Source organism: Rhinoderma darwinii, chromosome 6, assembly GCF_050947455.1.
Source record: "Rhinoderma darwinii isolate aRhiDar2 chromosome 6, aRhiDar2.hap1, whole genome shotgun sequence".
Classification (NCBI taxonomy): Eukaryota; Metazoa; Chordata; class Amphibia; order Anura; family Rhinodermatidae; genus Rhinoderma; species Rhinoderma darwinii.
The window spans coordinates 15,042,853-15,066,485 of record NC_134692.1 but is presented as its reverse complement, the minus strand read 5'-3'; the positions used below and the strand labels follow the sequence as shown (position 1 = coordinate 15,066,485).

Here is a 23,633-nt window from a genome sequence, read left to right as displayed (position 1 = left end):
ATGTGCACGGCACGTGATTTGCGGGCGGCTCGCGGGTGACACTCCGCAGCCGGCTGACCCGAAAATCACGGCCGTGCACATGGCTATGGTCGTGTGCATGAGGCCTTACACTGTTTCGAATGCAAAAATTTCAGACAATTTCCATTATCAAAACTGTAAGAAAATTGAGCGAACTGAAATGCATGCAAGTCTCTACTAGCTCCAAGTATTTGGATATGTCTTAAAGTGATTGGATCTTCTTTGGTTTGTTGAGAATATTGGCCCGTACTGGGGAGTAATACACATGCGACTCAGTCAGGGCCATTTACACGGTGACCTTTTAACAAGTGTTACTCTATACAGATACTCCAAAAAACTTTACTTTGTGACCTATGACATTTACATCCACCTTACCCTCCAGTATATTTACATTAGGAATATGGACAATTCCTAGAACCAGGAAACATCAAAAGAGGAGGCCCGATGCCTGCTGAGAGCGTGAACATTGGAGGTAACAGTCGCCTGGTGTTTTCCCTATCTAGCTGTGTGATGTGACAGATGTTAGATAAGTTACTGGGAAGTGAAGCAAGATCTGTATTATCAACGAGAAAACAGTTTCCCATCATTAAAAGCCTTCCTTAAAGGAGAGACAACAAGGAGACACCATGGTTGGGTAAAAAAAAAAAAAAAAATTGGATTGAGGCAGGCTAGTCTGGGCTGCTGGGTTCTCCTCAGGTCGTGGTCCCCAGGATAGTCTCCCGATCAGTAATAGCTGAACTTACACAATATCGATCAGAGTCAAAGTCGGACATAGACACAGACCACTATGTGGTAGGAAGACGTGGTCAGAAACATAGCTAACATAGTCAACTACGCTATTGATTCCATCAAAACGACGGAACCCATGCATAACGAAGACAAACGGAAACCATTTGCACCGGATCCGTCACTATTAAAATCAATGGTGATGGAAACGGAAACCTATGGTTTCCATTTTTGTCAGTCAGGGCTTCATTCTGACGGAAAGCTCCGAACATCGGAATGGAGCCGTGACGCAGATGTGAGGTTAAGATTCAGGGCTAGAAGACACTAGCCAAGACTATGAAACCAGTGGAAACGCAAAGGGATGATATTAGGCCCCAGTCACATCACTTTATTGGCTTTGAGCGTAGGCTGTGAAAATGCCTAAAAGTGGCATCCGTCATCTATAGACTATTATGGGATCCATTTAACATGCGTCATGAATTTTTCACGATCTTTTCATTATGTAGATGTTAAACGGATCCCATAATAGTCTATGGGTGACAGATGCCACTGTTAGGCATTCGTCACCGGCTTCTGTCACCCATAGACTATTATGGCATCCATTTAACGTATACGCCATAAAAAGAAGCTGAAAAGCTCATAACAAATATGGTAAACGGATGCCTGTGACGTATGCCATACAGTGGCATACATCAGCCATAGGCTACCATGTTAAAAAAATTATACCGCGTAGTATATGTGTTTTTGCAGAATCCCGGTCAATGGAATAACGTACTACTATGCTATTCCATACCTAAAAAAAGGTCACCTTTTTGGCCTCCGTCGGGCTAATATAGCCCTATGGATTCTATTAGCATGTATGTCGGAAGCTTTACTGGTGTGCACGCTAAACGTGATGTGAACATGGACTTATTGGCAAGGGGCTTTTTTTATCACTTGAATTTTTTATTGAATTCCTTCATTTATACTTCTCATCATACTCAAGAAAAACACAGAAAAGTGCCAAAAGTCTCAATCAGAACAAACAGGGCATCGAACAATATCAATAAGGGCCCACCCCACCAATACATCACATATAAGCTGGTATAACCAGCTAATAAGGCAGAGTTACCTAAGTCATGAGACCTCTATAAACCAAATTGACCATGGTGGCACCTATAATCTAGCCGCTTGATTCACTAAAACTATTTATGACCTCAAATGATTTTCGTGTCCGCAACCATACCCTACTACATCAGAAAGTCACACCGTGGACTAAGTGGCAACTGGTCCTTCTCTTTGACCTCCCAGTCCTTATGGCTCCTTTCTGCTATGGGCCGAACACACATCCACTGCTATCACACACATAAGTCTAGTCGCCATTTATTGGTACTGTCGCCCAGATCCTAGCCCATTTAGTTGTACCAGCAACTGGGCCATTTTCGAGAGAGATAATGCACTCTTATCACCCCTAGCTGGGGAGGCGGGTTGGCAGTCTTCCCCTACTAAGGAGGGTTATTATACCAAAAAATGGCCGGAGGAGCAAAAATGACTTATTAAAAATGCCCAGTCTATAAATAGGCAATTAATAACTTTGTCTTCTTTTTATATCCTTTAGAGACTGAGAGGTCTTCCAGAGAGTTATGTGTCCATGCCTTAGCATATATTCCATTCGCACCGGACACTGGGCCCTACCTAACCGACAACAAATACCTATAAAAAAGATACAGCCCGGCCCCCCGCCATAAATATATTACTTGGCTTATCCGGACTTATATTTATTACCGGTCGCCTGGTACGAGCTTCATGACCCACGCTATTCTGCTAACTTCTATTGATGATGTTAACCAAAACAGAGACTTTTATAAAGGAAAAACAACGACCCCAATAAACCCAAGGAACCCTAGATATCTCCCAGGGGGAAAGGAAGAGAGAGAAGAAAAAAAAAATTGGAAAGCCCATATACCAAAATCTACTAAATTAAAGGTTATTCCCAAGTTGAGTAATTTTTTTAAAATGCATATTAAACATAAATAAAATTCTAAATATATTGGTGTAAATTTTTTTTAACAATTATTTCCCTAACTCCCTTTTTTCTCAACTAGATAGCAAAGATTGTGCTGGTTATCTTTTCTAAAAGGGGCCGTGAGCTGCTCGATATGAATCAAGCAGTTCACCTCTGGTAGTGCGCGCCCCCGACGTGGCTAGCTAATCTAGTTCTAGCAGCATCGGGAATAGACGCAATACAACGATTGTCTCAACCAGGCATGGTAAGCGTGGTTTAGACTACACCCCTGTCTTCCCTTTTATATAGTTTTCTTCCCACCCTAATTTATTTTGTATATTTGCCACACATCATATAAAAAAACAATGTGGTCAAGACCTAGGCACCTGTAGAAAGTGCCGGAGACACCACGGTAGATAGTTCCACCCTGCCCCTGTAGATACCGCAAAACACAGAGCTCCCAATAAATAGTGCCACCCCCCAGTACATATCACCCCACACACCACACCCTGTTGACAGCACTACATCCCCCCCCCTCCATGTAGCTATCTCCATTGGGGCTCCCTCTATGATTGGAGATCCCCCGCTAGAGCTTTGGCAACGCTATGGCTGGGGATTCCATTACTAGAGGGAGCCCCAGTTGGTTATGTGTGTGTCACATGTATTGCCCGGCACCCCCACCCCCTCTCACTGCAAACTCCCACCCCCCCTCTCAAGGTAACCCCTTCCCCCCTTCTTGGCACCACCGTTCCCCCCCATTGCTGCAATTCCCCTCCCTCATGACCCCCCCATCTGCTGTAACTTGTAACTTCTCCCTCTCCTTTCAGGCTGTCAGAGGTGACCGGGCCGGCATCTAATGCGCATACGCGTATAAGCGCGTTCACGCTAACACATCCATCCTCTCCTAAGGAAGAAGAGGAAATCATTGCGCAAGCACGGCCACCACTAGAGGAAATCAGTGGTGGCTGGATCCCTTGACAACAACCAATAAACAAAGATGGATTGACAGAGACTTGGAGCGCAAATAGCAAGAAAACGACATCATTTTGTTAAACAAAGGTATTTACAAATATTAATAACTTTAAAAGGTTGAGCTTTATAGATACATTTATGAAGATGGAAATAACCCGTTAAACCAGCCCTCAGAGCTTTTTTGGCCAAGGAGCTTTAATGGCTTCTGGGGCTTCATAAAAATGAAAATAATTTGTATTGTTAACTTGTTCTTGATAACCGTTTGGTAAGTTTTCGTTTGGTAAGTATTCCATGTAACACAAAAATTGTTCTTGACTTGTCAACGAGTGCCCCACCTGCTGAGCTGTGTGCCGCCATCCCTACCCTGTAGGAAGATGTGACTCTCTTCTCCATAGCAGCAGGATGTTTAGACTGTCAGTGATGTGTTAAATCACTCACGAGGTGAACCGGTGCACTCAGAAAACCCTTTGTCCTACAAAGAAAACCTTTTATTGGAGAGATCTCCGAGTCTATGGGGCGGATCACAAAGAAAAGTTTTTGTAGGCTCCACTCTGACGTCCATCAGTGAAAGAGGATTTAGGCTTATTCAATGGAGCACAGTCAGTCTGGTCGTCAAGATACCATAAAATGCTTGGAACACAATTAATGGGAGATAATGGTGCCGCTCTTACAAGAAACATGGGGGGCCATAAATTATCTTGGGAAAGTTGTGCTGTTGGAGGGGCCTTTGTTATAGATTGAGTCATTCCTAGAAGTTAGTTATTTAATGGGGAGTTTAGAACCAACTTTATTTTATTGGCAATATAAAGGACTGAAGGTGAAAGTAGCAATCACTCAGGACAAAACAGACCGTTTCAAGATGCACAAAAATATTACGGGTGTTTTTCACCAGTGTCTTCTACTCGAGATTGTGGGATTTATCTCAGGGTGGTCCTGTCTCATCTTACAGTCCAAACTAGAGTTGAGAACATTGAGAATAGAGAAAAATGATTGATCAAGATTGAGTGGTTGTATGGTGGCATCTGGGGTTATGAGAGTGCATGACATAAGGAGAGAGGAAGAGAGATACAGGCTCTAGAGAGGAAGCCAATTAAGCCCTATAGAAGTCCAAAGAGCCATTGACTTCTATGGAGAATATGGACATATTGACTGCCCAAGAAATATGGAGCGTGTCAATGGAGCCAGAAGAATAGATCCTGCATAAATGTCCTCTACAATATGACAATCCGGTCAAGACCCAGGCCATAAGAAGAACAAGCACAACCATCTACACCACAAAAGAAGATCTTCTCAACTTTTGGGAAATTTGTTGGAAAGGATAACAATCTGGACCACCGCTTCTCCAGGGTCTTATGGCAGCAGTAGTGGCCTCCTCTATAGTAGCTACCCTATTAGGTTTCTATATAAAAAGGCCCTTTTAAAGGTTTTAGGTACCTCAATATGGGGTCAAGAACCAGGTGATATGAAAGAAGATAAAAAGTTTGTCTATCTATATTCCACAAATATTGGAAAATCTCCTTGGGATGAATATAATTCTTCTATTTCTATGAAGAGACTGAAGAATGATTATCACAAGGACTGTCGGTGTTAGTGATCTGAGGCTTACATAAACAAGAGAGGTCTTCAGAGCAAAAATCAAACTGCAGTCCCCTTAATGGTGCAGAATTTGTGTCCTGTCCCCCCCATTAGCCTTGTCTTTCTATGATGGGAACCCCATCCTTTGTAGGAGATAGGAGGCCACGCTTTTGGATATGGAGAATGAACTGGAGAAACCCTTCTTCACACGTCTCTTAGACACCAGAGGACCTGGTGCATAGACCCTTGCCATTAGTGGAGTGGAGGTGCTCAGTAAGAAAGATGATAATTGTCTTTAAGAAAAAGTAAATATGTTCTCAACAACACAGCTGGTCCAAGGATGTATAGATGTGCGTCTATAGTTCCTCACTAATTATTTTTCCTTATTTTTTGTACTTAGGAAACAATTAAGGTCTATTTGTGCTAATCAAGTTAGAAACCCCACAAAAATCCTCTTCTATTATTTTCTTTTCAGCGGAACTTAGACAATTAGATGTTTCTACATTTTCACGGCATCACCTCCACCATCTACACATCTGCTTACTCATCCATCCAACACTTTTCCAGGAAGGATGGACTATTTAAATCCATAACACCCACTATTGCTATTTAAGTGATATTTTGTAAGGTTATTTCAATATTCGTGTGTCGTTTCCTGCAACCACTTGTGAAGATAAACTAATAATGTATTTTTAATTATCTCGTCTCTGATGTTTCACAAAAGGACATCCTGGATGGTAAAGGGGTCTCTATATTCACTCTGACCCCTGTTCCGTATACTCTGTAGGCTGCTTCCTATCCTGGTTTCCGAGACCTCCCGAGGACTCAACACAACATGTGGAGAGTTTATTACATAGATGCTAGTAAAACAAGTGACGCACACTGTGAGTCACACATTACACACTACAAATGGGACTATATATATTACATATTATATTTACACTACACCTTCCTTTACCACCACGCTTATTTCTTTTCTTTCTCTTCTTTCTCCTCTCCTCCTTCTTAATTTTCTCTTTCTTCCTCTCATTTAGAGTCCTCTCCGACATGAGCCGTGTAAACGAGCGCCGATCATTGATCGTTAATCAGCGCTCATGTGCTCCTTTCACAAGGAGGGGGGACGAACACTCGTTACTACGCTCACTCGTCCCCATACAATTCTATCATGTCGGCAGAATGTCTCCCTTTTCACACAGGGAGATGTGCTGCCGACAACGATAATATTTCATGCAGCATAAACGATAAGATCAGCCAATGAACAAGCGTTCTGTGACGGCTCATTTGCCCAATAATTGGCCTGTTTAAAAGGGCCTTAACTCTTTGTTCCTTCCTTTGCCCCCTGCCCCATTGGGTGATACAAGCTCCATATAGGAGAAAATGTACTGGTCGTTCTGGTAGTTTAGGACATATTGCTATCAGTAACTATTGTCCCAAAAATTCACAATGCACTAACAATATCTTTTTTGGGTGCTAAAATGTTTTATACAGAACGGGAGGTGGGGGTTTGATTTCTAGATTGACATGTCACCTACCATATTTGTTTGTTTAGTCTTTGGTCCTACATGACATATTATGTTTTGTTAGTTTTTTTTACAACTCAATAAACAATGATTAAACATAAAAGGTAATTGGCTAATAATATACTATGCATTCAATGTTTATTGCAGCATTGTACCAGTCCGTGTTATACCCGCGGGCCTGGCAAACTCACTGCTATACATCCTAGGAAATAGTGAGCATGGCACTAAAATTAACACTTGGAAAGGGGGCATTTGGCCTCGGACAAAGAGTCCCGTCAACACCCCCCCCCCCCCTTCTCTACCTCTGCAGTTCTGAATGGGCTGTGCAACATAGCAGCACTGGCAACACCTTGGGATCTAATAAGTTATTTGTGAATTAACTTTAACTGTTCTCACTGGTACTCTGATGGGCCAGTCTGACCCTAAGTGGGCTTGGCGCAACTTTATAAATACTTTTTATTAAAAATTATTTTTACTTTTTGAGATACAGCTGCTTTGTATCCTGTATAAAGAGTGACTGACGGGATCAGTGACAGCGGGTCCTGCGTTATGAACTTAGGTCTGATCAGTAACAGGTCGATCCTGAGCAGGACCCAGGACCTTTCAGTCCTGCTGACCTGACGGAATCAGGTCTCAGCGCAAGATAGAGCTGCTCTGTATACAGGATACAAAGCAGCTGTAGCTCAAAAAGTATAAAATAATTTTTAACAAACAGTATTTAGAAAGTTGCGCCAAACACATTAATACACATTTTTATTTAAAAAAAACAAACAAAACAAAAAACGATTTAAAAGGTGTACTTGGCTTTTAAATGCAGGGTAGATGTCCAGGCTAAAGATGTAGTATTAGTGACAGACATTTGTATGATCTAGAGGGAATTCATTGTTTTAGAAGAGGGACTGTCGTCTACTATAGGGTAAACAAGACAAACACAGCCCTTGTGGTTACTTCCATTAATACGAAACTCCTAATTTTTCATATGACTGCACTTTCTGTTTTAGTAAATACTTGTTTTCCCTATAAAATAATAATTCTGGAGCATCTTTTCTAAGAACTTTGTGTTCCTCTATTATTCCTCCTGGAAATTCATAAATATATTGACAACTGGGTGTTACCAGTTGGGGTGGGGGGGTGTCCCCACACAGGCTGACACTGTCCAATCACTGCTCACAGAGTAAGACCGTGGAGGGACACGCCCATTTGACAAGGGGAATGGTAACCCAGTTGTCAATTTTTTTCATGAATTTCTAGGAGGAATAATAGAGGAAAAGCACAATGCAGAGTTATAAGAAAAATAAAAGCAGAATTCTTATTTTATGGGGATACAAGTATTAAATAAAAATACACGTCAGGATAGGTGACAGGTCCCCTTTATAGAGATGGGCAGGAGGATCAACATGCACCAGATGACACTGTTACCAGAATGGCATGCTGACATAAACCACCAAATGGAGGGGGCCCCATTTTGCAATTTGTATAGGGCCTACTCTTTCCTATGTCCACCCCCGTCGCTATATCAAATATAATACAACCAAATGTTTGCTAAAGATGACCTTTTGCTTTAAGATGGTGACCTATTACTACCAAAGAGTGACATCACAAAGTGAAAAAGGGCCTCAGTGATGTCATCGACTCCTAATGCCCTGATAGGCTGCATTCCAATTCATATTCACTTGTTCTAAAAATAATGTTTTGCCTCAGTGCAGTTCATCAATAACCTTTTTCTTATTTGTTAAGCTTGAAATGTCAGTATTTTTGCATCTTAATATGTATATTTAGTTATTAATGTGTATTTGGACAGCAGAGATGATGGAAAACACAGGCAAATGTCACCGAATGTAAAATTTTATTAATATTTCATTATAATGACATCTCAATATGGCATACAAATCCCACAAGCCAGTGTATTTGCATACTTTCATTGTGTGCAAATATAATGCAGGATTCTCTAATACAAACATGATAGATTCAACGAAAGACTTTATTATGTATTCAGCAGCAGTTATCACAAAATTGTCTATAAGCAACTGCACTCGTTTGCCTTGTGTTTCTTTATGCCCTGTATCCTGTACTCCCTATGAACCACTTCAAGACTGTCCATCTTTGAACACCATAGTACAGTTTATATATGGATATAATCTAAATAAAACGTTGAGTCACTGTGTACATACATTACATTACTTATCCTGTACTGATCCTGAGTTACATCCTGTATTATACTCCAGAGCTGCACTCACTATTCTGCTGGTGGAGTCACTGTATACATACATTACATTACTTATCCTGTACTGATCCTGAGTTATATCCTTCATTATACTCCAGAGCTGCACTCACTATTCTGCTGGTGGAGTCACTGTGTACATACATTACATTACTTATCCTGTACTGATCCTGAGTTACAGCTTGCATTATACTCCAGAGCTGCACTCACTATTCTGCTGGTGGAGTCACTGTGTACATACATTACATTACTTATCCTGCACTGATCCCGAGTTATATCCTGTATTATACTCCAGAGCTGCACTCACTATTCTGCTGGTGGAGTCACTGTGTACATACATTACTTATCCTGTACTGATCCTGAGTTACATCCTGTATTATACTCCAGAGCTGCACTCACTATTCTGCTGGTGGAGTCACTGCGTACATACATTACATTACTTATCCTGTACTGATCCTGAGTTATATCCTGTATTATACTCCAGAGCTGCACTCACTATTCTGCTGGTGGAGTCACTGTGTATATACATTACATTACTTATCCTGTACTGATCCTGAGTTACATCCTGTATTATACTCCAGAGCTGCTCTCACTATTCTGCTGGTGGAGTCACTGTGTACATACATTACATTACTTATCCTGTACTGATCCTGAGTTACATCCTGTATTATTCCCCAGAGCTGCACTCACTATTCTGCTGGTCGAGTCACTGTGTACATACATTACATTACTTATCCTGTACTGATCCTAAGTTCCATCCTGTATTATACTGGATTTACATGTGTAGCGTCCATGGCCACTGACCGTCAGGGTTACTCACCCCCCCGGCGGCCGCAGCCATGGATCTGTGAGCGCTGGCCCGCATCTCCTCCCCAGGAGATGCCAGCGCTCACTTCCACTCTGGTCCGCTGTGTCCCGTAGGATGCGTGCACGCTCGTGCCCCGGCCTTAAAGGACCAGTGCGCGCACATGGGAATTATCACTAATTAGCCCATGATCACCCTGGACTATAAGAAGGGCCCTGCCCATTTGCTCATTGCCTGAGCGTTGTTGTGTTTTCCTATGTTAGTCTTGCAAATGGTCCCTTAGTGTTATCCTGCTCCCGTTGTTTCCCATTCCCTGCTGCCTGTACCCTGTATCCCGTGCTATTTGTTCCTGTGCCTTAAACCTGTTTTAGTCGTGTTGTGCCACCGGTTCTGCCTGCTGTGTTACACCACGTCTGGTGTCTGCTGTCAATGTCCCATCTGAGCCTAGCCATTGCTGCTGTCTTAACCACTACAGGTACCCTTGAGCTTGGACTATATATACATTGACTTGGTACTCTGTTGGCCAGCTGCTATCCCGCTACGGCGGTGCGGCCCAGTGGGTCCACATACCCACAGATCGTGACAACATGTATGTTACATGACAATCCTATTTTAGGGATCATTCACATGTTGCGGTCTTATCACATTTTTTGCTGCAACTTCTGCAAAATCGATGCAAAATGCCTTAGTTTGCCACAATTTTACAAAGGTCGATGCAAAAACTCTGATATGGCTACAACATGTGAATACTCCCTAAAAGGTTGTCGGCATTAGGGTATGTGAACTTGAATTTAATTGATTGCTAATTATGTAATTTCCTTATGTATTTTAGAAAGTTGCCTCACAGTGGAGCTTTCCTTTAAGATAACAGAAATTTGGTGAAATATTTCCACATATTCTACATTCCTTTATGGGTGGGAAAAGCGATCTCCCACAGATACATTTACTTTCAGTGCAGGAAATTGACATTCTTATATTTTGTATACATTACAGAAAAGTACTATTTCTACGTGTGCCTCCATTGTTCCCCATGACTCTAAAGTTTGACGTTTCCTGTCTCCAGTCGAGAGAACGATGTTTTCTTTAGATTTAATTAAAATGCCGCCTTTTGATCTAAGGAACCTGTTGGAAAATAGGAATGGGAGGGGGGTCAGTCAGTGATAACTCAGTGCTATCCCTTTATCTGCAGCGCCGTAGGTTGCACCCTGTAATCTAAATCTAATGGGGGTACAAAATTTAAAGGAGTATTCAAACCAATGCCATTAATGACAAATCTACAGGGTATCCCAAAAATGTCTAATAGGTGGGAGTTCCCCCTCTGGGGCCCATATCTATCAGGAGAATTGGGGTCTGTATTTTCGTAAGTCCCATAGACTTCAATGAAGAGAAAAGTGCCCACGTGGGGCCAGTTCTCCCCAGTTTCTACTCCAATTCCTGTCCGCCTTCATAAAACCATTGACAGGTGAAGCGAATAACATTGATGATCTCGATGCAATGGTGTATGATAAAGGATGGGACATATTAGGCAGGAAATGAACAGTAGGTTCTTGTTGATGTGTTGGAATCAGGAAAAATAGGAAAGTGTAAGGATCTGAGCGACTTTGACAGGGGCCAAATAGTGATGTCTAGATGACTGAGTCAGAGCATCTCAAAAACGTCCGGTCTTGTGGGGTGTTCCCGGTATGAAGTGGTTAGTACCTACCAAAAGTACTCCAAGGAAGGACAACCGGCGACCGGGAACAGGGTCATGGACGCCCAATGCTCACTGATGCATGTGGGAAATGAAGGCTAGCCCATCTATCCGATCCCACAGAGGAGCTACTGTTGCCCAAATTACTGAAAAAGTTACTGCTTGTTATGATAGAAATGTGTCAGAACATGCAGAGCATCGCAGCTTGCTGTATATGGGGCTGCCTAGCCACAGACCAGTCAGAGTGCCCATGGTGAACTGTCTACTTCCGAATGCGCCTACAATGTGCACGTGAGCATCATTACTGGAGCATGGAGGAATGGAAGATGGATCAAATTTTCTTTTACATCATGTGGGCAGCCAGGTGCATGTGTCACTCAGTAGCGTAACTACCGCTGTAGCAGCATGAGGGGGCCCGTCCCCCGAAGTTCTCCATGACAAACCTCGGACTTCCAGGGTCTGTGTCGGCAGCTCCATAGAAATTAATTGTGCACCAGTCGCGCTTGTGCGCATGTGTGACCAGCGCTCCTTTCATTTTTATTGAACTGCGCGGAAAGTCAGAGGTTTCTCATGGAAAACTTCGGAGGACTTTCGGTCCCCCGTTCTCCTTATCGCTGCCAGTGATCACACATGTATCCCCTATACTGTGGATAGGGGATACATCTCTTTTGTAGGACATATTATAGGCCGTTTTTTTTTTGGGGGGGGTTAGGGGTTGTATGGCGTTACCTATAGGGGGCGTTTAGGGCTGTATGGCATTATCTACAGGGGGCTGTATGGCGTTATCTACAGGTGTTCTGTATGGCGTTATCTACAGGTGGGCTGTATGGAGTTATCTACAGGTGGGCTGTATGGCGTTATCTACAGGGGGCTGTATGGTGTTATCTACAGGAGGAGGGCTGTGTGGCTTTATTTACAGGGGGGCTGTATCGTGCTATCTATAGGGGGTGCTGTGTGGCGAAATCTATAGGGAGGCACTGTCTACAAGGGGGGGTTGTGTGATACCCAGTCAAAAGTTTGCTATGGGGCCCAGTCTTTCCTAGTTACGCCCCTGGTGTCGCTTACCTGGGGAAGAGATGGCACCAGGATGCATTATGGGACGGAGACAAACTGGCGGAGGCAGTGTGATGATTTGGACAATGTTCTGCTGGGAAACCTTGGGTCCTGACATTCATGTAGATGCGACACGTACCACCTACCTAAATATTGCTGCAGACAAGTACCTCCTTCATGGCAGCGGTATTCCCTAATGGCAGTCAATAATACCCCTGCCACACTGCCAATATTGTTCAGAAATGGTCTGAGGAACATGACAAAGAGTTCAAGGTGTTGACGTCTCCAAATTCCCCAGATCTCAATCCGATCGATCATCCGTGAGATGTGCTGATAAAACAAGTCCAATCTATGGAGTCCGCACCTCACAATTTACAGGACTTAAAGAGGCTCTGTCACCAAATTATAAGTGGCCTATCTTGTACATTATGTGATCGGCACTGTAATGTAGGTGACAGCAGTGTTTTTTATTTAGAAAAACGATCTAATTTCACCAAGTTATGACCTATTTTAGCTTTATGCTAATGACTTTCTTAATGCTCAACGTGTTTTTACTTTAGACCAAGTGGGCGTTGTACAGAGGAGTGTATGACGCTGCCAATCAGTGACCAATCAGTCATACACATCTCCCCATTCATGTAATCAGCGCATAGTGATCCTGCGTTATTCACTATGTGCAGCCACATACACACACATTAACGTTACTGAAGTTTCTTGACAGTGAATAGACATCGCTTCCAGCCAGCCAGGATGTCTATTCACAATCCCGACACTTCAGTAACGTTTGTGTGGGACTTACAGCACAGCACCTCGAGATCACGTTGTGCTGTCATTTACAGCGTGATCTTGCGAGATTACGCTTGACTTGCTGTAAGTACCACACAAACGTTACCGAAGTGTCAGGATTGTGAATAGACATCGCGATTTTGATCTGCCTGCATGCCATTTGCCGCGTTTTTCGAGGGGTCTTTCGTGGAGTTTTTCGCTCGCGCCCATTGAGCGCCACGGCAAAAACGCAGTGAAATAAGCTTTCGTAAACGCCCGAAGATAGGGCATATCACTTCTTTTTTCCACGTGATGGGTTTTCCGCTCGCGAGAAAAAAAATGCCTCCGCCTCCCATTGAAATCAATGGGAGGCATTTTCGGACGGTTTCCGCGTCAAAAAAACGTGTCAAAAGACTCCATGTGAAATGACCCTTAGAATTTGCACACATTTCCATACAGTAGGCTGCACTGTGGTTTAAAGCGTTTTCTTTTGAGTTTTATACTTGTATAATGACTTTTGTTTATTTAGACGTGATTACCCAATACTACATCAATATAAATGAGCTCATAGACTTTCATTCCACATTAAGCTGTTTATTATCACTGTTGATATTATGGCTCTGCGAAGCCAAACTTACTCCGGTATGTGGGAAAACGCACTTTTTACTCATGTCTTTTTCTTACCAAATAAAGAGTCTAAAAAAAAAAATACCAGAACTCTTAACGGAAAACATAAAGTGCCAGAACAAAACTTTTGTCGTCCCCGGGCTCTTCTGTAATTGTGCATCTGGAGTCAGAGAAGAGAAAAACATTCAGCAGAAATATTTTATACCCAGGTTAAAAATAAAATGTCATGTGATAATAGTGCAGACGTAGGAGGGGGCAGGGTGACGCCGGGACAGATAGATAGATAGATATGAGATAGATAGATAGATAGATAGATAGATAGATAGATAGATAGATAGATAGATAGATAGATAGATAGATAGATAGATAGATAGATAGATAGATTTCTTCGTGTCCTCACCTCCGTGCTCTGTCACTGTTTCATGTTCTCTGTTCTCTACAATTACATTTCCTAATCCCAGGGCTGTTAAGTAAAGAACTGGCGACCAATGACCCCGGGCCGTGCACTTAGATAAATAGAAATAAATCAGGCCGATCTGTACTGATGCAGCCCCTCCATCTGTATTTACTTGTTTGATTTTTTAATAACAATACTATAGATCCCATCCGTGTGTTATGTGTAGGGGACGGACGTTCTCCTTGTATTTTTGCGGCCATGCTACTATTTTGATGCGTGAAATGCCAACAAGAACGGTATTTGGATTTAGAGCCCTATGAAGTATGAAGATCTAGAGTTGGATGTGAGCTGGAACCGGATAGCTGGATACAGGCTGATAACAGAGAGCAATAGCAGACTGAATACAGGCTGACAACAGATAGCAATAGCAGACAGGAATCAGCTGCACACAGAAACCTTCACAAGATACAACTAGGTTGATCAAATATTGCTCAGGCCGGGGTCCAGTGAGGCAGACTAATATACTTGGTGATTGACAGAGATAGGCTGGGGAAGGATTTTGGTGCGTGCTGGCCCTATAAGATGCAGCAAGTGAGCGCCCGCCCTATGGGCAAACCCAGCAACAAAAGGAAGTGCACGGCACATTATAAACAAATGTGTTATTTTTCAATCTAGATGACATTTACTTGAATTGTAGGTATTCTTGGTGTGGCTATTTTGTAGACTCTGACATATCTTAGGGTATTGGTTGCTGCTAGAACCTAACTATGGTATTTTTATAGCTCACTGGGATATGCTTGGGAGCGTTAACTGGCGGGTCCCCTTTAAAATCCTGGTGTGCCATGACCAAGGCCATCAATTTTACCAATACCTCCCAACCGTCCCGGATTCCGGGCGGTGTCCCACTGTCCCGGGCGGCCGGGTGTATATCCCGCTGTCAACTGTATCTGCGTCCTCAGAACGCAGATACAGTTGAACCCAATGCTGAAGCAGGGAACCATCAGCTCCCTGCTTCAGAATTAGTTCAGAGCGGAGGAGCAGAGGGAGCTCCTCTGCTCGCCAAGGACTCCCCGGGCACAGTGCTACTTTAAGTGTTGTGCTTGGGGAAGCCCTTGACGTCACTGTCCATATATGGACATTAACGTCAGGGGCTCCTCCTGGAGTGGAATCCCCAGCCAGAGACGGCAACGGGGATCCGCTGAAGGAGCAGCCACTGACGTCCCTGTCCATATATGGACAGTGACATCAGGGCTTCCCTCTAGGAGCGTAATCCCCGGCCTGTGCTCTGGCTGAAGATTCCGCTCCTAGTGGGAGTCCCAATGGCGCTATCTACAGGGGGGTAGTGCTATCTACAGTGGTATCTTCAAGGGGGTGTGGCACTATCAACATGGACACTGTCAGTATATAGGGGCACTATCTACATGGGCGCTATCTACAAGGGCACTGGCACTTTATATGTGAGCACTGGCACTAGGGGCAGCTTTGGGGGCATTATACTGTATGGGTGCATCTATTGGGCATTATACTGTATGGGGCAGTTATTTGGCACTATACTGTCTGGGAGGTACTATGGGAGCATGGTACTGTGTGGTCTGAACTAGGTGTGTATGGGCGGGGATTGGGTGGGATTAGAGGCGTCGCTTAAAATAAAAAAAATGTGCTGCGGCGCATCGGTTGTCCCTTTTTGTGATGCTTGAAAGTTGGGAGGTATGATTTTACCCCTTTAACAGATAGGGACATAGGACATCTACTTCTAGTTAAAAATCAGGCTATTGCAATACAGCCTTTTACTGCAAAGCATCATGGTCCCAATTTTACATGTCAGTACATTTTTAATGGATTGTGTACAATTAGAACATAAACTTGCCTGATAATAATTGATCCTTATTTTAACGCATTGACTTAAAACGTTAAACATTTCTACATTTTTGTTTTTCTCGTTTCGTGCTCGTACGGTGCAATAGGAACAAAGTTAAAAAATGCAAGTTATTTTGAATGACGGCTGTCTTGTATATCTCCACAGCCTTACGTGCCCCTTCCTCATGTATGACTGCAGCCCCCTGTGCATTCCATATAGGCCGTTTCTGCATTCCACAGAGAAGGTTTCATAGTGGGCACGGGTTTGGCGGACCCCTTTGGTCTTTACAGACTTCCCACCTGTTTCATGTCACAAGGTTAACATAGCAGAACGTATCACTTACCCAGCAGAACAAATCACTTGACCTCCCCCCTCTTCTGCCTTTGCTATACACCTGCATCAACACTATAAATACTGCCAATCACTGCAAGGGTTAAGGGACCGTAATCAATATTACATGCTTGCTCTAGGACCACCAAAATGCTGGAATGTGGGACGGATGGTTTGATCTGTTGCTTGCTGTGATATTAAATGACTTGTTGAGTTTAATATAAAGTCATGTCAGTTTCATTGGCCCCTGTGCTTAGCTAATGGGGGCCACAATCTGAACCTTAGTAATATGTGTCAGAAATATAACATCTGAGTGTTACAGAATATCATTTTGTCACACTTTTGTTATAGTTTGTTGCAATTTTTTGTTACAAAATCTATTGTGTACAGAGTCCCATAAAGGACCGCAGTGCTATAAATGAAACCTGATGGTCCCTGGTATTGATTTTGCACCAAGGCCGAGGAGCTTCAAGCTATTCCATTGCAGCCTGTGGGGCCATATTTCACTATCGTAAAGGACCTTTTAAGGGTATGTTCACACAGGGCGGATACGCTGCCTAAAAGTACACAGTGTATCCACCCTGGCGGCTGCAGGGAATTTCCGGACAAATTGTGGTGCAGTTTTTCAGCCGGAATGTCCGCTGCGGAAAACAGAAGCAGGAATAGAAAAAAACGCCCATACTTACCCTATGACGTCCTGCCGACCGGCTTCCTGGAATGATGTTTCATCCCATGTGATCGCTGCAGCCTGTAATTGGCAAACATCATCCCAGGAGGTCGACCTGGACGAAAAAGCACAGAATTGTGGGTAAGTATAAGATTTTATTTTATTCTGAGTTGCGATTTTTGCAGCGGAATCGCAGCTTTTGAGCCACAAAATTCGCAACATCTGCTATTTGTTGCGGGTTTTACCTCCCCATTGAATTAAATGGGGAAAACTGGCAACAAAAAAGCAGCGTTTACGCAAATACAATTGACATGCTTTAGATTAAAAAAAGTGCACCGCAGGCCAATTTCTGAGCGTTTTTCGCTTATCATTTGCGCAGCGTGTGGGTGGGATTTGCTCAAAATTGATCCACTCCACTGCTACTGTGTATTATGCTCAGAATTTTCTGCAACTAAATACATTGCTGAAAATCTGCAGTGTTTATGCTCCATCTGAACTGACCCTTCAAATATCTGTCCTGGTGATAGGGTCCATTTCTATGCCAAGAATTTCTAGTAAATATGACAAATAAATGGATGACATTTGTCATTTACAGCACCAAATAAGTAGAAAGCTTTATAAAGTCATAAGACAAGGGCGTAGAGGTTGGTGGAGCATTTGCCCCGGGCGTTGCGTGCCAGTAGTGGCGCTTTGGTATTAAAGGGGTTGTCCAGTCATAAGAAATTGATGGCCTATTCTCAGGATAGGTCATTAATATCTAATTGTTGGAAGTCCGACTATGAGCACCACCAGCGGTATTCTGTTTCGAAGGAGCTGCGGCGCTTGTACGACCGCTGCTTCCCCCTCATTCCTTGTACTGTGAATCGCCGACACACTTGTAGCAGCGGTTCACAGTATTACCTTGTGACCATTTATGTGAATGCGAGAATGCTGTAATACTGTGAGCCGCCGTTACAATGTGTTGGGGAATTACAGTACAAGCAGTGACAGGAGTGAAGGGGAAGCAGCGCCTCGTCCCTTTAATACAGCTGTTCGTTAGGGGTCCCAGGAGTCGGACCCCCACCGATCAGATATTAATGGCCTATCCTGAGGATAGGCCATCAATTTGTTATGACTGGACAACCCCCTTTAAGGCAATGGTACCGAACTAAATTTTTGCTCCAAGTGTATGAAGCCGAGCTGCACCTCCGCTGACGAGTAGAAAGCTATGAAGAAATAGGAGACAAAAGAAATGATCTCAGCTTTGGTGAAGATTTAGAAAAATCAATAGAATTTCAAACATTTTACCTGTAACAATTTTTTATCGTTTCTCTGCTAAAACAAATCCCCATTTCAAATATGAAAACATAAAATTCACTAGAATAGAAGGGGAAACCCATTTATAACATTCAGACGCTGTCACTTTTATTACATAGATCAAATAAGACAAACGATAGCAATCCCGGGCCGGGTATAATGGTCGCCGTGTCTATCGGAAAACAGCAGAACTGCATTTAAAAAGTAATTTGTGTGCACTATGGCCTGCGGCCGGCTGGAGATAATACAAGGGCACTATGTATTCCTAATAAGTTATATCGATAGCCAGTGCGAACAGATAGGCGGGCGCGGGCGCCGTGCATCACTTTTATGTGGCTGTATTTTTTATGGTATGTGTAAAGAGGGTCACCGTGATGTCTCCATTTAATAGGACAGGTTCTTTAATAGGTTCTGAAGCTTCGTGATCTCTCGGAAGGAAGTTTACAGCCCTATACCTATTAGATTGGGACATTTCGTGTAGACGAGTCAGGGGGATGTGACTCCCTTTGTCCGCGCAGCGAGAGATAAGGAGATTTATGTTTCTATGGATGGTCCCTTAAATTATTGCAGATCAAAAAAGACTGAAACAGAAGATCAAGATGAATTCTGTGGTTACATTGTGCCGTATGGCAATTGCAGATTTAATTAATATATAGAATTGCTGGTGGAACCAATTTTATCCTTCAAAAATGTCTTTACCTGAAAATGAACATCCACTCGTTTGTTTTTTTGTTTTTATATAAATTGATTACAAATGTTTTGCTGATTATTTTTTAATATATCTTTATAGTTGTCGAGGCTCCTTTTTTTCTAATACAGAGCTCCAAATCCCCTGAACACAATATTATGACTGTTTGCAGTCACCACTAGAGGGAGCATAGGAGCTGACTGCATAATGTTTACACATTGCTGGTGTCAGGACGTTGTCTGTTGCGGCACCTGAAAACTGCAGGAACGGAGAGAAGTGAGTATATTTTAAAGAGGACGCTGGCCACCCGAGAGAGCTCTTCCAGGAGTTTGAGAGGTCTTCCATTTTTCCAGGAGTCTCCCGGATATTCCCGGAGAGTTAGCATGTGTGAATATTGTACTAGCACTGGAGAGGGGAAAAAGTAGGTGAAAACAAAAAGTTGTTGTTTTTTGCATTTAATGAGGACCTGTCACCTCTCCTGACATGTCTATTTAGTAAATACTTGTATTCTCCATAAAATCACGATTGCAGAACTTTGTGTTAGACTGTTCCTCTGTTATTCCTCCTACAAATGTATAAATAAATTAACAACTGGGTGTTACTAGTCAGGGGTGTGTCCTAAAACAGACTGACAATGCCCAATCACTGCTCAGAGTCTCTGACTGTGTAGGGACACGCCCCTTTGACAAGGCGAATGGCAACACCAGTTGTTAATTCATAAATTTCTAGTAGGAATAACAGAGGAACGGCACAACTCATAGTTCTGAAAAAAGATGCTCCAGAATAGAGTTTTTATTGGAGAATACGAGGATTTACTATAAAAGACATGTCAGAAGAGGTGACAGGTCCTCTTTAAGATTAATTTCTCAAATAAAATATATATTTCCTGTGCTGTTATCTAAGTATATTAAGCGGACTTTAAAAACATTGGTTTGAATCCAGATGTGCAGGTTAGGAACCCCTGGGCTATTACTTGTCCATATACCGCACATCACTGCTACATAACAGATCGATGATAACAAAGTGACGCACTCTGCCGGCTGGAGCGTACAGGCCGATGCTCGGAGCTGGGTGTGATCAATAATGACTGATGACAGATCACATTGCTGAGCTGAGTGATGTCACCCTGACCCGCTCCTCACTGATCACATTGAGTCATTGCAGCAGATGATGCTTCTGTAGGTTATACAAAGATGTCAACTTCAATTTTAGATGGGTCTGCTCTTTGCCGAGAAAACCTGTCACTTTCTGTATCAATTACTTTTAGGGTATATTCACACGCAGAGTCAAAAACGTCTCAAAATACGGAGCTGTTTTCAAGAGAAAACAGCTCCTGATTTTCAGAAGTTTTTTGTGCCACTCACGATTTTCGTGGCGTTTTTTACGGCCGTTTTTTACGGCCGTTTTTTAAGCTTTTTTTCAATAGAGTCTATGGCCCTGTTCACACGGAGTATTTTGACTAGCTTGTCAAAAACCGGCCGAAAATGCCTCCCATTGATTTCAATGGGAGGCGGGGGCGGTTTTCTCCCGCGAGCGGTAAAACCGCTTCGCGGGAGAAAGAAGGGACATGCCCTATCTTCGCGCGGTTACACCTCTGACCTCCCATTGACATCAATGGGAGGTAGAGAAGCGTATTTCGCTGAGTTTTTTGCCCATAGCACTCAATGGGCGCGAGCGAAAAATGTTGCGAAAATCACGGCCGTGCAGGAAGGTCAAAATCTGTCTCAAAATCCCAAACGGAATTTTGAGGCAGAATTTTCCTCCTGCAAAAGACTCAGTGTGAACACAGCCTATGGAAAACGGCGCCAAAAACGTCCCAAGAAGTGTCCTGCACTTCTTCTTCGCGGCTGTTTCTTTACGCGTAAAAAAACGCAGCGAAAAATGCTCCGTCAGAACAGAACGCCGTTTTCCCATTGACATCAATGGGCAGATGTTTGGAGGCGTTCTGCTTCCAATTTTTCGGCCGTTTTTCGGGCGTTTACGGCCCGAAAAACGTCCGAAAATCGGTTGTGTGAACATACCCTTACATAGTGCCTATTACTACCGTTTTGTGTCTTCAGCTCTTATTTAGACCTATGTGTCTCCATGGTTACAGACTACAAACAAACCCTGTGTAGTCTGATCCTGCAGTCATACTTCCTTCCATCTGTCTCCTACTTCTTGCTGATATACATTTTAAGTTTTGCAAGTAGTAGAAAACCTATGGAAGGGAGTATGACTGCCGGATTAGACTACAAAGGGTTTGTTTGTAGTCTGTAACCAAGGAGACACATAGGTCTGCATAGGAGCTGTAGACACAAAACGGAAGGAGATTTTTAATCAAGACTATTTGCAAAGTTTCTTCATCTTTGTTATTTTAGATGCTTTGGAGCAAGAAAAAAAAATTGTTGCAAATGTGTACATTGCATAGCTACATAGTTGCTATTTATTCAATTCTTCTAAAATAATCTTTACATTGGTTCAAAACCAGATCATTGCTCCTGGAGTCTATTTCCAAATATCGGCAAATCTGGGTCTGCACTGCAAAATAGTAATAAACTCAACATTGATTGGTATGAGATCATCCACCCCTCCCCCACAGCTTAAAATCAACGTTATTTGGTGTTTTACAGGGAGAGCCATCGGATTGTCTGAGCCTGTAAACACATTACACGCATCACTGCAGGTTTCTTTATTCTTTTTCTTCTTTTCAATCGAACAGATGAAAATAAAATATGTAACTTGATATTCTTGGGATGGATTCTCATAACTCGCTTTGACTGCACTAATAAAATCACAAAAGGTGTAATAAAATTACAGCAAGATGGGGTCACAAAGCCACCGAGCGTAACGCACACCCAGCGGCTGAAAGACACACCGACATAAAATGTACAATATGATAATGGATGGAAGAAACAGCGCACAAAACCTCATGTTCTGCCAGAGCGAGGATCTTCCCTCGGTGACTGTGCGCGGTCGTCGCTGCGTAATATTAGTAAATTCACGTAAATTCTTTGTTACCTGTTCCCCTATAAATATATCACAAAACAAATTATGTAAAGTTTAGTCATAAATATTGCAATAAATGCAACACTAAGTGGAGTTATAAAAGATAACAACATATATTGTAGTATAATGTGTGTACATATATATATATATTTTTATTATTTTATTTTTATTTATTTTTTACTATACCGTTGCTGCTTACTTGACCAATAGGCAATTTTCTAGCATTGAGAACATGGGCGTAATTGCTAAACTTGAAATAGGGCCACACTCAGAGTCGGACTTAGGTTCCTTGGGCACATGATTCTAAGGGCCCACCCTCCATCTATACAGTACATGTGCTCGCCCACTTTAATTGCGTTTTAGTCTTTATTATTATCAATGTAACCCCAGGAAATTTCATCAATAAGATCTAATAGGTTATTTGTGATCATCCCATAAGAAATAAAGAAGACCCTAGTGGTTGGGTTGTCATCTGCTGGACCTTTGGAGCCCATTACTGTGTCAGAACCTGGATCCTCTGGTGGGCCAGTCCAACCCTGGCCCCACTTCACTATGACCACCTTCTGCAATATGTGAGTTGATTACATAAAAAGCTTATGGTTACCTTTGGCTCTATCCTTTTCAATGCATCTTATTCTCCTTTTTCTTGGTCTCCCAGTCTTCTGCATTCAATACTCCATTGCTGCCTCCACTCCCTCCATCATCCACACTAATCATTAAAGAGTAGTTCCCAACTCAGACATTTATGGCATATCCAAAGCATATACGATGTCTGATAGGTGCACGTCCCAGCCCTGGGACCCCAACTATGTTGAGAACGGAAGTCACTCGACCACCATTTCATGCGGTGAGGCGGCCACTGGCTGTCGATTCCAGATGAGGACTATGTGGTGAGAGTGCCGTACATGGCGTGGCTCTCTCCATTATGTTCTACGGGTGTTACGGAAACAGTCGAGCAAGCTCTGCTATAACTGGGACCCACATCAGACATTTTTGGTATATCCGGTACCCACCTTAATCATCAACACACAGAGCAATTGTAATCTAATAGAAAAGTCCAGCAAAATGCACATTATGTAGAGTAAGCGACAATTACCCTAAGAACGAAGATTAAAGTGTGTTAATGTATGTGAGTGAAAAGGACTCTCATAGTCTCACTCGTCACTGGATCAATAGACTTCCACCATCTGTGCTGGGAACCGGCTCTTTAAGGAAATTACTCACTGAATAATTGGTACTGTGTCAGCTGTGGTCCTGTCCCCAACAGGTAGTGAGAATGCCACAAAGTGATTGATAGTCTGAAGATGAACTACAGAGTCAGAGCTGAAGGTAAATCAATGCACGGGCTACTCAAAGCCATGGCTGGTACCATATGGACTATAGAAATCCTAATGGCATATTCAAGTATACATTATTTACATATGTTATTTAAAGGGGTCTTCCACCTTCTGAC

The 23,633-nt window shown here is 42.8% G+C and overlaps 1 long non-coding RNA gene across 1 annotated transcript; it reads left to right on the top strand.

Moving 5' to 3' along the window:
* The first annotated feature begins 409 nt into the window (after nucleotides 1–409).
* On the top strand, nucleotides 410–6,825 carry LOC142656190 (uncharacterized). Its single transcript, XR_012849611.1, has 3 exons — nucleotides 410–490; nucleotides 3,556–3,787; nucleotides 5,751–6,825. It is a non-coding gene; the product is annotated as an uncharacterized LOC142656190 (long non-coding RNA).
* The last annotated feature ends 16,808 nt before the right edge of the window (nucleotides 6,826–23,633 follow it).